Here is a 13425-nt window from a genome sequence, read left to right on the forward strand (position 1 = left end):
AGAGGAGGGAAGTAGTGCTGCGGCGGCTACCCAACGAACATCTGCCCCATTAGAAACGATGTCCGATCGTCGCAAGGCCATTCCAACCTTTGTGTTAAATAATGCGCCCTCTGACACCGCTTCTACACCCCATAGACCGTTACCTACTATGTCACCCGGGTTCAGTAGTTTGCCGCATCCATTAGCAATGTTGATCAGGGGTATTTCTAAGTTTTCCGTTAATTCCACAAGCGACGTTATTTCATTCCTAAGATTTTTAGTTGAGTTCCAAGATCATGCCCTTGTTTTTTCTCTTTCTCCGTGTCAAATCCTTCAGATTATTTACCCGTATTCTATTGGTGTTCTATCGGACAAAATAGTTAGGGCAATTGCCGAACAGTCATCCATAGAAGACTTCCACGCCCATTTGTTAGCTAATTTTATTCCAGCTCGAGCTAGGTCATCTCTAATTCAGAAGTATTATTATAGAGTGCAGCGACTTGATGAAAACCTGGCAGACTTCATACAAGACAGCAAATTCTATACTAGGGTATTTGCCCTTCATTTTCCCGAAGATCCAACTGTTCAGGCCATAGTGGAAGGTATTTCTCCTTCATGCCGATCATACTTGTGTTTCGCGTCGCGTCCGCAATCTTTCGCAGAGTTAGAGGCTATGGCTGTCTCAGCCGAAGGAGTCAGATACGCCGATACCTTGCGTGTCGCGAAGAACCCCCTCCATCCTCTAGTAGTTTTCGGCCTCCACCTCGCCGGCCCATCACACCCCGTAAATGTTACGCTTGCGGGTCGCCTGACCATCTTCGCAATAAATGTCCATTGATCAAATCTAGGAGGACAAATAATGGAGCAAGTTCACCCCAAGGTTGCTTTAAATGCGGCGAGTTTTCACATATTGCCAAGAACTGCCCTAATGATAACAGCACTCCCTCCTGCTCAACTTTTGGTGTAACTTCCACCAAGGCCAATAATAATAAGTGACTAGGGGCTTCGGCTGAGTCGGCGAACCCTGCTCCTCGAGGCTCAGCCCCAAGTAATCATGCCGAAATTTCAGGGAAAACTCTGTCTTCAAATTTATATTTTGAAGGTCCCAAAGAATGTCTTAGGATCGCGGCGGATACCCCCGCACCTGTTTCTTTTCTCAAAATTGAATTAAATAATGAACCGGTAACAGCTTTATTAGATTCAGGCAGTGTGTGTTCTATTATTTCGGCTGAATGGTACTCCAAATTGATAACTGTTTGTAAACTTCCTGACTATTGCTCATCTTCAGTTCAATATGTTTCGGCTAATTCTTCTCCATTATAAATTTTAGGTTTTTTATGTGCCAAAATTCGGATTTCTAAATTTATTTGGAAAGTTAAATTGTTTGTGGCAAAGCACTTATCTTGCCCCATTATATTGGGAGCCGACTTCATGACCCATACTGGTCTAGTGCTCGATCTTCAAAGTAAGTCGTGCACATTCAAATTTGCTCCTAATTGGAAAATCCCCTTATTGAAATGTAATTCTGTATCATGTTCATCTACTTCGCCTACCCAGGATGAGATGTTGTTAGATCTTAGACATCTACCTGAGGAGCAGGCTGATAGTATTCGTAAGCTGTGTCAGTCGTTTCCAGAGGTGTTCTCGGATACTATTGGTGTTACTGACCTTATTGAATACAAAATTGAGGTCACGGATTCGATACCTGTCAGTTTTTCACCTTATAGGCTATCTCCACCTAAAATGAAGGCATTGAAAGAAATCATCGATCAAATGTTAAAGGATGGTATTATTCGCCCCTCTAAGTCGGCGTATTCTTCGCCTATTTTTCTGGTCCCGAAACCCCAAGGTGGCTTCAGGCCTGTGATTGATTATAGGGCTCTCAATCGGAAGGTGGTGTTACAATCTGTGCCCCTTCCAGACCTTCACTCTTGTTTTTCATGGTTTCGGAAGGCTAAGTTTTTTACCATATTGGATCTGAATCAGGCCTATAATCAAATTCCTCTGGCTGAAGAATCTAAACATCTTACAGCGTTTGCCACGGATTGGAATTTGTATGAATACAACCGTGTACCTTTCGGGCTCCTCACGGGAGCAGCTGTACTTACGAGACTGCTAGATAGGGTCTTCTCCGACATCAAATTTGAGTACTTGTACCACTATCTGGATGATGTCGTCGTATTTTCGGAGACTTTCGAAGAACATCTAGATCATCTGAAAGAAGTTCTCAATCGCCTTCGTAAGGCTGGGTTAACTGTGAAGTTGTCCAAGGTCGCCTTCGCTAAGCCTTCCATGTCATTCCTGGGGTATATTGTGTCGCCCGATGTTGTTGCAGTCGATCACTCTAGAACACAGGCCATCCGTGATTTCAAGCCTCCCAAGGACATCAAAGGTATTGTCAGATTCATTGGTGTGGTGAATTTCTTCAGGAAATTTATTCCAAATTTTGCCAATAGAGCGGCGCCCTTGAACTTACTACGTAGGAAAGGCGTCAAATTTGAGTGGGGAACTTCTCAACAAGCCGCTTTTGAAGATCTCAAATTAGCTCTGTGTAATGCCCCTGTTCTGGCTATGCCCGATTTCTCCAAGAAATTCATCGTCCAAACCGACGCATCGTCGTCGGCGGTAGCTGCAGTCCTTCTTCAAGAGACTGAACTAGGGAGGCGACCCATCGCCTATGCCTCTAGGACGCTATCGCCTCAAGAAGCCAAGTATTCCATCTATGAGCTCGAAGGTTTGGCACTTTTTTTGCGCTAGAGAAGTTCCGCCTTTATCTGGAACACGTCAAGTTCGACTTGGAGACTGATAACCAAGCTTTAAGCTGGGTCTTATGTAGGCCGCGTCGTACTGGTCGTATAGCCCTGCGGGCCATCCGAATTTCTGGCTTCCAATTTGATGTTAGGCATATCAGAAGTACTGAAAATGATGTGGCTGACGGACTAAGCCGTATGTTTTCCAATGATGTAGAGACCCATGAACTGGTCGATAGTTCGTCACCTCCCGGGTCCATACGACCCGAGGTTTATGCCATTCTGACTGATGCTCCCATGTTGTTTAGGGATATTGAAAAATATCAGCGTGAAGATCCAGTGTTGGCTCCCATTATGGAAACCCTTTCTTCTGGGGAACATGTCGTCCCTTATGTATTGAGGAATGGTGTTTTATGTTGCCCGTCGGGGCATGGTAAGAGGAGGAGGGTAGTGGTTCCAGCTGTTCTTGTACCTATAATCTTCAAGTACTATCATGAAACCCCATTGGCGGGGCATTTAGACTTCTTCAAAACCCGTGAAAATATCCGTGAAAATTCATCTGGAAAGGTATGGACGGTGAAATTTGTGAACTAGCAAAGGCTTGTAAACCTTGCTTGCTTAGTAAACCCACCGTGTCCACCAAGGTAGGTCTATTGTCTTCTCATCAAGCATCGCGCCCAATGGAACGTCTGTATATCGACTACGTCGGACCCTTCCCCCAGACGAAGGGGAATGCCAACAAGTTCAACCTTGCATGTGTAGATGATTTTACAAGATTTTCTTGGTTATTTCCGACTAAGTTGGCTACCGCTCAGTCCACCATTACTTGTTTAAATTCCATTTTTGCTTCTTTCGGTCCGTGTCAATATATTGTGTCTGATAATACTAAAGCTTCCACATCCAATCTCTTTCGTAAATTCTGTTTTGGCCTGTCCATATCGCATGTAACAACATCTGCCTACTATTCTCAACCATCTCTAGCGGAACGGGTCAACCGTAATCTGAGATCGGCCCTTATTGCCTATCATCACGACCATCATTCTAGGTGGGACACATCCCTGCATTGGTTAGCTTTTGCTTTGAATTCGGCGGTTCATGAATCCCATAAATTTACTCCAGCTTCTTTGAGTTCAAGTTTGTTCCAAACACGACGCTCTCTAATCTTTGGTCTCTGAGTGACATACTACCTGAGACAATAGATCCTGATAATATTAAAGATCTTTGGAAGAAGGCTAAAGCCAATCTTAAAGTTTCTCATGAAAAGGTTAGGGAAAGATATGATCGTGGACGGAGACCCACCCATTTGTAGGTAGGCGACCAGGTTATGGTCAAGAATTTAGTACCCGCGGGCAAGCTTGCCCCCAGATTTCATGGGCCTTGTATTATTCTGGATTTCCTTACACACGTTACTTTATTATTAAGCAATCTAGCCACGGAGAGGGTATTTAGGGTTCACCTGTCGCAGGTGAAACCTGTGTAACTTCCGCGCTAACTTAGCTGGTTTTTATTTTTTGTTACATTTTGAAAGAATTTGGAAGGTTATATTTTTTGGCTTAATTTTTAGGCCTTCTACCCCTTGAATTAGGTCTCTTGTATTATAATATTCTTTGTACAACCTCCCCCGACAAGTTAAACTGCTATCCTGTCCTCACCATGGCCATTACCATGCTCCAGTCTCCTGCTCAAACACACAAGTGGCTAGTTGAAATGAAATAAAATCTCCACGTCGCTGACCCATCTGCCTCACCACAAAGACTGTACCCTAAAATCATTGTGGTCCAACAAAATTCTGCCGCCGGGATCTTAATGTTTCAGTGCCCCGGCAGCCGTGCGGCGCCGTACTGCTCCTGTAGTAGAGAACGGGTCCGATCTACTCCAGAGAGGACAACCAGTGTACGGCGAGCCGGAGCACTCCTCCCGGCCAAGGATGATGTGCGGCGCACCTCCTGCAAACTGTCCGCGGCCTGTAAACAATCGTCGCGTGTGCGGCGTACTTCACCACCACTACCCCTCTCATAGTGCGGGAGAGCGGTATCTCAGGGTACTTGACGGGTCCGAGCGGCCTCCTCTGGTCACAAGCTGCTGCGGCTGATCTCGCCATCAAGTAATATACTTAATCAGCTACATGGACTTTTCATATCAACAATTACTACATTTTTGGATTCAACTGCAACATTTGGTGGACTTAGAAATTTTTTTCTTTCAAGAATTAAAAGTTTTTCCTTCTGAATTCAACTACTACAAGCATAAAGACATTACATCAAAAGTTACTACTACGAATTTTAAAACTGGATCAACCACCTTAAGAAAACCCTTTTGTGAATCCTTCTGCAATTAATTTCTATATCAACATCATAACTTGGACCTTGTTTTAAAACAAAATTTGGTGTTTACTGTGTTACCCCTTGGAAGGACTTTTGGGGGGGGGGTGGAGGCCTCTACCGGGCGGTAAACCTCCGCGCCGTTAATTCAAACATTGCGCCAGTTGAAACTCCTCTACTGGAGGAAGCCTGAACTTTAACCACCATGTTAATTCTAAAGTTTCTCAGAAGATGTCGCTATTGTAAATTTTGAAGGGTTCTGAACTGTGTCTTTTTCGATTTATATTTGTTTTCTCTGTAGTGAGAAGTGTGAACATTCTCTTCTAGAAGGCACTACTGAAGAACTACAATTGTGCACCCTAGTGCGAAGTGAAGGAACTGTTTTTTAAGAAATTTTGTGTTCATAAGTTTGTTATTTGTTAAATTTCTTTCAGTCATTTTTTGGGTTGGCAGTATAACCCTTCTCTTTCCGCTTGTTTTGAATTTAGCCAATCCCGAATTTCTCTCATACATTTTTGACCAATAACGTATGTCTTCTACGATATGGACATGTTGCTTGATCCTAGCCAATCAAATTGGGGGGGGGTTCTCATTCTTGAAATGTCTCGAATTTTCCACGAGGGTATTTAAACTGCTGATTTTCTGGTCTCAGGGCCACTTCAGTAACATCTATCCTAGTGTGATTACGTAGCAGGGGCGGGAAGCGCCTCTTTCTTCGGGCGGCAGTTCATCCGTCAGGTAATGGCCTTTCAATAACTTCTTTGCTCGCTAGCTCAGCAGTTTAACCCTCGGGGCAGGTTCGAAACTTTTATCATGTAACTTTCCTTTAAAATGTAAAAGACACTTGGTATAAAATTCTGTCTCTTTAACTACAAATTGGGATAGAGAGTGCCTAACCCTCTCGAGCTCCCACTCATAGTGTTTTGAGGTGACTACGTTTTCATAACTGTTTCCCTTCTCTTTGTAACGTAATAAAGTTTCCCTATCGTGTCACCTCCGTAGTATGGGATTAGCCCTTGCATAAGCGGCCTAGTGCCAAATAGGTTTTAGAAAGGTGTGTTAGGAGTGCAAGTTACGCCTCCACTCAAGTTGGTATTTTGGGGCCACGTAATTGTCCTGTTTCTTTAGTGAATAGGCCTCAGTAGGTTGGGTATTTTTACCCCTGTTCTTGGATGCCTGGAGGGCAGCTTGAAGGTGCAGTTTGGTGTGGCCTTTGAATTGGCTTGAACTTTGAGAGCGGGTTGCTCTTTCTTAAATTTGCTTTCTGTGTGCCTCGAGCAGGCTTAACTGGGTAATTGGGAGCTAGTGCTCCTTGGCATGGTTGGGGTTTTCTGCCCCTTTGTTGAACGTTGTTCATATGTAAAGTTGGGCTCATTGCTCAAGGATTGCGTATCTGGGGACTCGAAGCCCAAATCCATTAACAAATTGCAATTGTACATTCTTAATTTGTTGATATGCTACTGAATACCTTGTACCATTCTGTTAATTATAAGAATGGATATTTAACGCTGATAAAATAATGCGCAACAGGACGCTAACTGTAAAGGCGTGATGCTATACCAAGCGCGGGAACTGAAGGGGATTCCCGAGGCAAAGGCGTGGTTATGTGTGACGAAGAAAGAATATGTGAGGAAGAAAGAAAGAGAGATGGGATGTTGTCTGGGGGAGAGACATGCCATCTTAACAGAGATTTTTAGCGGGAGCAGACAGGCCCACCACATTACGGAAATTGTGTCGTAATTCCCGTAATTAGAGGTTTTCCAGGAAAATAAAAAATGGAAATGGTTGCTAGAATTTTACGAAGCTGTAGATACCTCTAGGGTTATTAACATATGATTAGATCAATAAATATGTTCCAAGCGGAACCACCGTGGGAAGCTCTGTAGTGGCCACATTCCAGACTCAAGTTGTTTCTCGGGACTTTCCCTGGCGTCCTTTGGTGTGCGGCCTCATATAAAAGCTGAGTGATATGGGGGGAGATCATCCAGTTGACTATCATATTGCTGCCGGCACGCGTCGCACGTCTGCCTAGATTGCGCTAGAAATCCTTTGTTCAGAACAAAGACAGTGTGTAATTATTACAGTGCGATAACTTTGATCCAGTGGATAGGAGACTTACGGAGTTGCAGGTGGTGGATTTGTAAGTGGCGCGATGTTCAGATACATATCAATGAGATCGCGTGTGCTTAATGGTATCAGTAACAATAGAGAGCCGTACTTGTAGACTCGGATAAATAGCGGTAGGGGCGAAGCTCCCGAGGTGCCGAGGAAGTGTGGACAATAGGCTAAGGAGGTCTATATTTATTCTCCGATAGACTGTTGAATCCAAGTTAAGCGGGCATAAAAACACAATAACCGAGTGGATGGTCTATAGAGCAGGAAATAGTTTATGGCACAGTGCACAAGCTAGCGAGTATGCAGCTATACGAGAATGGAGGACGAGGAGTGTGTATTGCAAAGTGTTAGCGATCTGTGCTAGCTCAATGTAAATAAATGTCCAGAATGTGGCGTTGTGTTTAAAGTGAATATTTCATTGTAGTAAGAAGTCGAGACATAGCCGAGGGGAGTGAGGTGCAAGGACTTCAGAACGTGGCTTCGAAGACTACTCAAGACCCTCAAGAAGAAGGCGGCACCATGAACCAGCGGGGATGGAAGACTGGACTCCAAGAATCGAACCTGGCTGAGACATCTATCATGATGGGCTAAATCAAGCTAGCCTACCTGGAGGGAGAGACGAGGAGATTAATTAAGATAAGTGGACCAATGAATTATTAGACAGATGATAGAGTTAAGGTATCACGCAGAGATTGTAGAATTAAACGTGTAAATATTCATATAGGATTTGATGGTGGCCCATCAGGCGGCATATTAAGATTGTTGGATATATCTAAGGGTAAGAGTAGTTAGATTTGTTTTCTTGTATATTTATGTAAAGCGGACAATGAGGTAATATTTGTTATCGCGGCAAGAGGTAGTGTGCCTTGTGATACATATTTGTTTGCGTACTATTGACCGGATATTTTCCTTTGGGGTCGGTCGTGAAATACATTTTACTTGTAGGATTAGGCACTATGTGTAATTCCCATTATATTCCAGGGGAAGGGCAGACATACCTGCGTAATGTAAGGTATGCAGGCTGATGGTATTTATTTAGTTAAGAGGCTCTATGTACGTGCCTTAGACGGGCGTAAACTATAGCGGAGGCGCAGGTTTTAATGCTATTCGACTCTGTGCTACTCTGCCAAACGTTGGGTTTGAACCTCTGACTCCCAAGGTTACTCTTGTCGCGCCGCATATTGGCGGTGATGGTTTGATATTGATTGAATAGTAGAACACTTTATGTGATTCAACTGCGACCCGTGTGGGTGGTTAATTGAAGTCAGGAGCGTGATGTGAGATGTGTTTTTCCTCACTTGTTTTATGCCATATGCTGCTATGTGTAGAAGCTTGAAAGTCCCTTTGTGAAAGAATGTAGGGTAAGACGTCTAGCGGTAGTTTGCTTACAGGTTTTTTTGATGTGGGAGGGGGCTCCAGACCCGACTGTAGGTCAATGTTCGCCTGCTCCGTATTGGGGTGAGCTCGGCCATTTTTAAATTGCTCTGGAGGTCGGTCATTCTCCCTTGGCAGGGAGTCTTTTGCAAAACTGTGCATCATTTATTTTTATCCATTTTACCTCGTATTCCTTTCTTGTTTGATTCGCGTTCTTAGGGTTGTGTATTCTACTATTGTGATCTTGCACTATGATACTGGTATGATTGCCCTGTTGGCACAAGTTTCTGGCTGGTGGACGTGGGTTCACGTCCGTGTAAATATGTAATTGAGGGCGCTAGAGTAGGTTATGTTAGTTTATTTTTATTTACCTATTGTGCTGCTAACTTTGTGTATATAAATATCCCGGTATGGGAGGAAACTTTCATAATAGCGGTAATCTCTGCAGGTATCCTTAATTCTACCATTATATCATTTATGTCGCAGACATAGGGATGTAGTTTCCATGTGGGAGAACACATCCGGTTTTTTTTTCTTGGTACACAGATCGACAAATTTCAGCATAACGTCATCATCCAGATTGTATTTCCTTTGTTGTCTTTTTAATTGATGGATGTGAGCCTTTGGCGCACTTGTTTTGGGCACTACAGGTGCAATCCTTGTAATTAACTTGTGTTGTGAATACAAACTTATGCTAAAAATTTTGATCACAGCGAAAGTGTTCCTCATTTCGTAGTTTAATGTAATATATGTGTTCCCCATGATCCTCTCGTCATAAGAACCCAAATTATCGACCATTTCTGCCGACTGTAGCTGAGCTGGTGTCCGTATCCAAGAACAGAAGAGCAGGTAGGTATCGTCCTGCAGTATTAATGTGCCCTGTAGGGTACACAATAATGTCACCCGTACTTAGGGGCCAGTCTTGAGGATTATAGGGCACAACCTGTCATACTTGTTATTTCTTGATCTTGAAAAGAAAATATAACCTTTGTTAAAATTTAAATTAACTTTAATTTCGCAAGTTGAGGCCTATTCATCTCAGCACCTTCTTTCACCTCTGCTGTTCAACAGATACCTCGGAACAATTATTATTATTATTATTGATACCATGGTTTGTTGGAACAGCAGAGGTGAAAGAAGATGAGGGCTGGAATGGGTCTAAGATGAATTAAAATTTTGATAAAGGTTGTATTTTCAGAACATAACAAGGTTTACATAGAATTTGGAAACTTAACCAGCACAACAAACAGCAATGCAATAATCAGGTACAAAGCGAAAACCCGATTTTCGGGTGTTTACGAGTTTTACAGGGTCTGAGCTCGCAGCTCACAAACACCTATTTTTGAAAAGGGCAGAAATTCCCTTAATGCAATGGAGCACTTGTTCCAACTTTTAAAACTCAAGCCTCTCTGAGACACATTTATCACGCCCATGGTAACCTCAACATTTACAATCACTTGCCATCCAGGGACGACTTACAAATTGAAACAGGGGTACCTTGTACCCAATCTACTGGGCCTACCAGAAAAGAAACAGATTAATTAAATGGCTCAAAGTATCAAACTGAAAGGACACGAGTACTTAGACTCCTACATGAAAACTTGTTAAAACCTACGGGGCACTAGGCCGCTACACAGGGGTTATTCCCATGCTATAAGGGTGACTCGTTCAAGAAAATTTTAAGATATTACAGAAAGGAAGATAAGAAAATCAGTTACGAAAACGTAGTCACCTCAACTAAAATCTGAAGGGGAGCTCGAGAGGGTAAAGCACTCTCTATCTCCGATTTACAGTTAAAGATGAACTTTTTACAAAGATAGGAAAACGTTTACGTGATTTCACTTGTAGGTTACATATTAAAGGTTTCGAACCTACCCCGCGGGTTAAGCTGCTGAGCTATCGTGGAAAAAGAAAGATGTTAAACGGCCATTACTTTGTTGCAGAGCTGATGCCCGAAGGAAGAGGCGCTACCCGCCGCCTGCTATACTTCCATACACTAAGCTAGATGTTGTTGAAGTGGCCGAGAGACAAGAAAATCAGCAGTTTTTATCCCCTCGCGGAAGATTCTCGACCTTTCCTGAGTGAATAAGACACGCCCTGTCAACTTTATTGGATAGCTTAGAGTTACACATCGAAATAGAGGAAGAAACCTATGATTGGAGGAAAATTAATTACAGAAATTACTGATTAGCTAAATTCAAAACAGGCGGAAAGAAAGGGTTAATATTGCCAACCCACCAATGAAAGAACGAAATTTAGTAAAGACAAAACTTATGAATAAAAAAATTCTTCCAAAAGTTCCTTCACTTCGCACCAGGGTGCATGATCATAGGTTTTTGGCAGTGACATCTATAAGAGAATGTCCAGACTTCTTCATCAATGAATAAAAACACATAAAAATTCACACAGTGACATCTTCTGAGAAACATTCGAGTTGATAGAGTTTTTTAAAGTTCAGAGTTTCTTCTGCAGAGGAGGATTTATTGGCTCTAAATGTAAATGTGCGGAGTAGAGGTGTACCAAACGGTTCAGACCTCCCCCCCCCCACGAAAGCCCTTCCAAGCGGTAAGACAGAAGAAGTACTTTAAAAAAGGTTATTTCCCCCCCCCCAAAAAAAATATTCCGTGTTTTGTGATTGAGAACCTGATGTTAGTTGAATTCCAGCTTCCTTGCGAATAGATTTGTGCGAGAATATTGATGAAACATTAAGAATTTTCTAAGTCTTGTACAGGAATATGGAAGAACATTACACCAAATTTTGTTTCATGTAAATAGGTAGGACTTAGTTGAACTCCGGCTTGATAGTGTCTTTGTTGTTATATAATTCCGAAACAAAAACATTAAGTCTTGAAGGAAATGATTTTTTTGGGGCTACCAAAGGTTGATTTGAAGCAAAAATGTATGTAGTGAAGATATAGAATGTCCCTTTAGCTGTTGAAGTACATTAGCTGCCGAATGATTTTGACGGCAAGACCTGCCGCCGTTGCCGGTATCCAGTCGAGGCCGCTCGGACCCCTCACGTACCGTGAGATACGGCCCTCCCGCGGTAGTCCAGCTGCACGCCGCAGTTGAGAGCTTAAGAACAAGTCTCCCGCTGAGTTGGCGGAAGGGGCGCCGCACGCTAGTCTTTGCTGGGAGACGGACTCCGGCGCGCCGTAGACAGGTTGACATCACTGGAGTGGAGTGGGCCCGTACCCCACCTCGGTGGCGGTACGGAGCCGCACGGCTGCGGGGACACGGAAACAGTAAGATCTTGGCGGCAGATTGGTTGTTGACATCTTATGATTTTAGAGTACGGTCAAGTTGGTGAGGCAGAGGGGCCAGCGGCGTGAGAAGTTTTTGTTAAATCCACTGGTATGGTTTAGCAGGAGACGCGAGCTTGATAATGGCCGTGCAGGAACTGACAGCAGAGTAACTGGAGAGGAATGTTGCACAGCAACAACTTAGTTCTATGACAATTAAAATAAATTGGGGCTGAAGGCCTCTGAAAAGAACAAAATATAACCATTACATCGTTGCAAAGCATTAATAACTAAGTTAACCAGGATATTACACCGGTTTGACCTGTGAAACATGGACACTAAAGATCTTCTCGGTGGCTGGAATGCTCACTAACAAGGTTACTGGAGTTAGGAAATCCAAAACCGTGCACGGCCCGTGAAATCTGGGGGCAAGCTTGCCCGCGGGAACGAAGATTTTGACCATAACTTGGTCTCCTATTTTTAAATTGGTGGGCCTCCGTCCACGATCATATCATTCCCTAACCTTCTCATGAGAAACTATAAGATTGGCTTTAGCCTTCTTCCATAGAACTCTAATATTATCTGGATCAATTGTCTCAGGTAGAATATCACTAAGAGACCAAAGGTTAGAGAGCGGCGTGTTAGGTACAAAGTTAAACATCAACGAAGCTGGAGTGCATTTATGAGATTCATGAACCGCCGAATTCAAAGGGAAGGCCAACCAATGTAGGGATGTGTCCCACCTAGAATGATCGTCGTGATGATAGTAGTAGTATAATTGGATGGTTCTGGCGCCACCTCCACCTCAGGCTCCCAGAGGCCACCTCCACCTCCACCTCAGCCAGAGGCCTCCCAGATGCCTCCTCCACCTCCACCTCAGCCAGAGGCCTCCCAGAGGTCTCCTCCACCTCCCGCGGGAAATTTGAATTTGTAAACAAAGCCACGTGCTTTTTGACAGCTGTCATCGACAACAACGCATCGCTAACCTCAGTACTGCCATCTTGACGGGCCTAAACCTCAGTAGTGCCAACTTAACCTAACTAGCGCGTGGTAAACAAAGCCACGTGCTTTTTGACAGCCACGTGCTTTTTTGACAGCTGTCATCCGCCATCTTTAAACCACAAAGCACTGTGCCGCCCTCTATATCGCAGTAGCTGCAAAATTCGTCACCTGTCATCGGCAGTGCTGCTATCTTGATGGGTCTAAACCTTAGTGCTACCAACTTAACCTAACTAGCGCGAGGAAAACAAAGCCACGTGCTTTTTGACAGCCACGTGCTTTTTGACAGATTTGTAAACAAAGCCACGTGCTTTTTGACAGCTCTCATCGACAACAACGCATCGCAAACCTCAGTACTACCATCTTGACAGGCCTAAACCTCAGTAGTGCCAACTTAACCTAACTAGCATGAGGTAAACAAAGCCACGTGTTTGTTGACAGCCACGTGCTTTTTGACAGATTTGTAAACAAAGCCACGTGCTTTTTGACAGACAACAACGCATCGCTAACCTCAGTACTGCCATCTTGACGGGCCTAAACCTCAGTAGTACCAACTTAACCTAACTAGCGCGAGATAAACAAAGCCACGTGCTTTTTGACAGCCACGTGCTTTTTTGACAGCTGTCATCCGCCATCTTTAAACTA

Source organism: Anabrus simplex, chromosome 4, assembly GCF_040414725.1.
Source record: "Anabrus simplex isolate iqAnaSimp1 chromosome 4, ASM4041472v1, whole genome shotgun sequence".
NCBI lineage: Eukaryota > Metazoa > Arthropoda > Insecta > Orthoptera > Tettigoniidae > Anabrus > Anabrus simplex.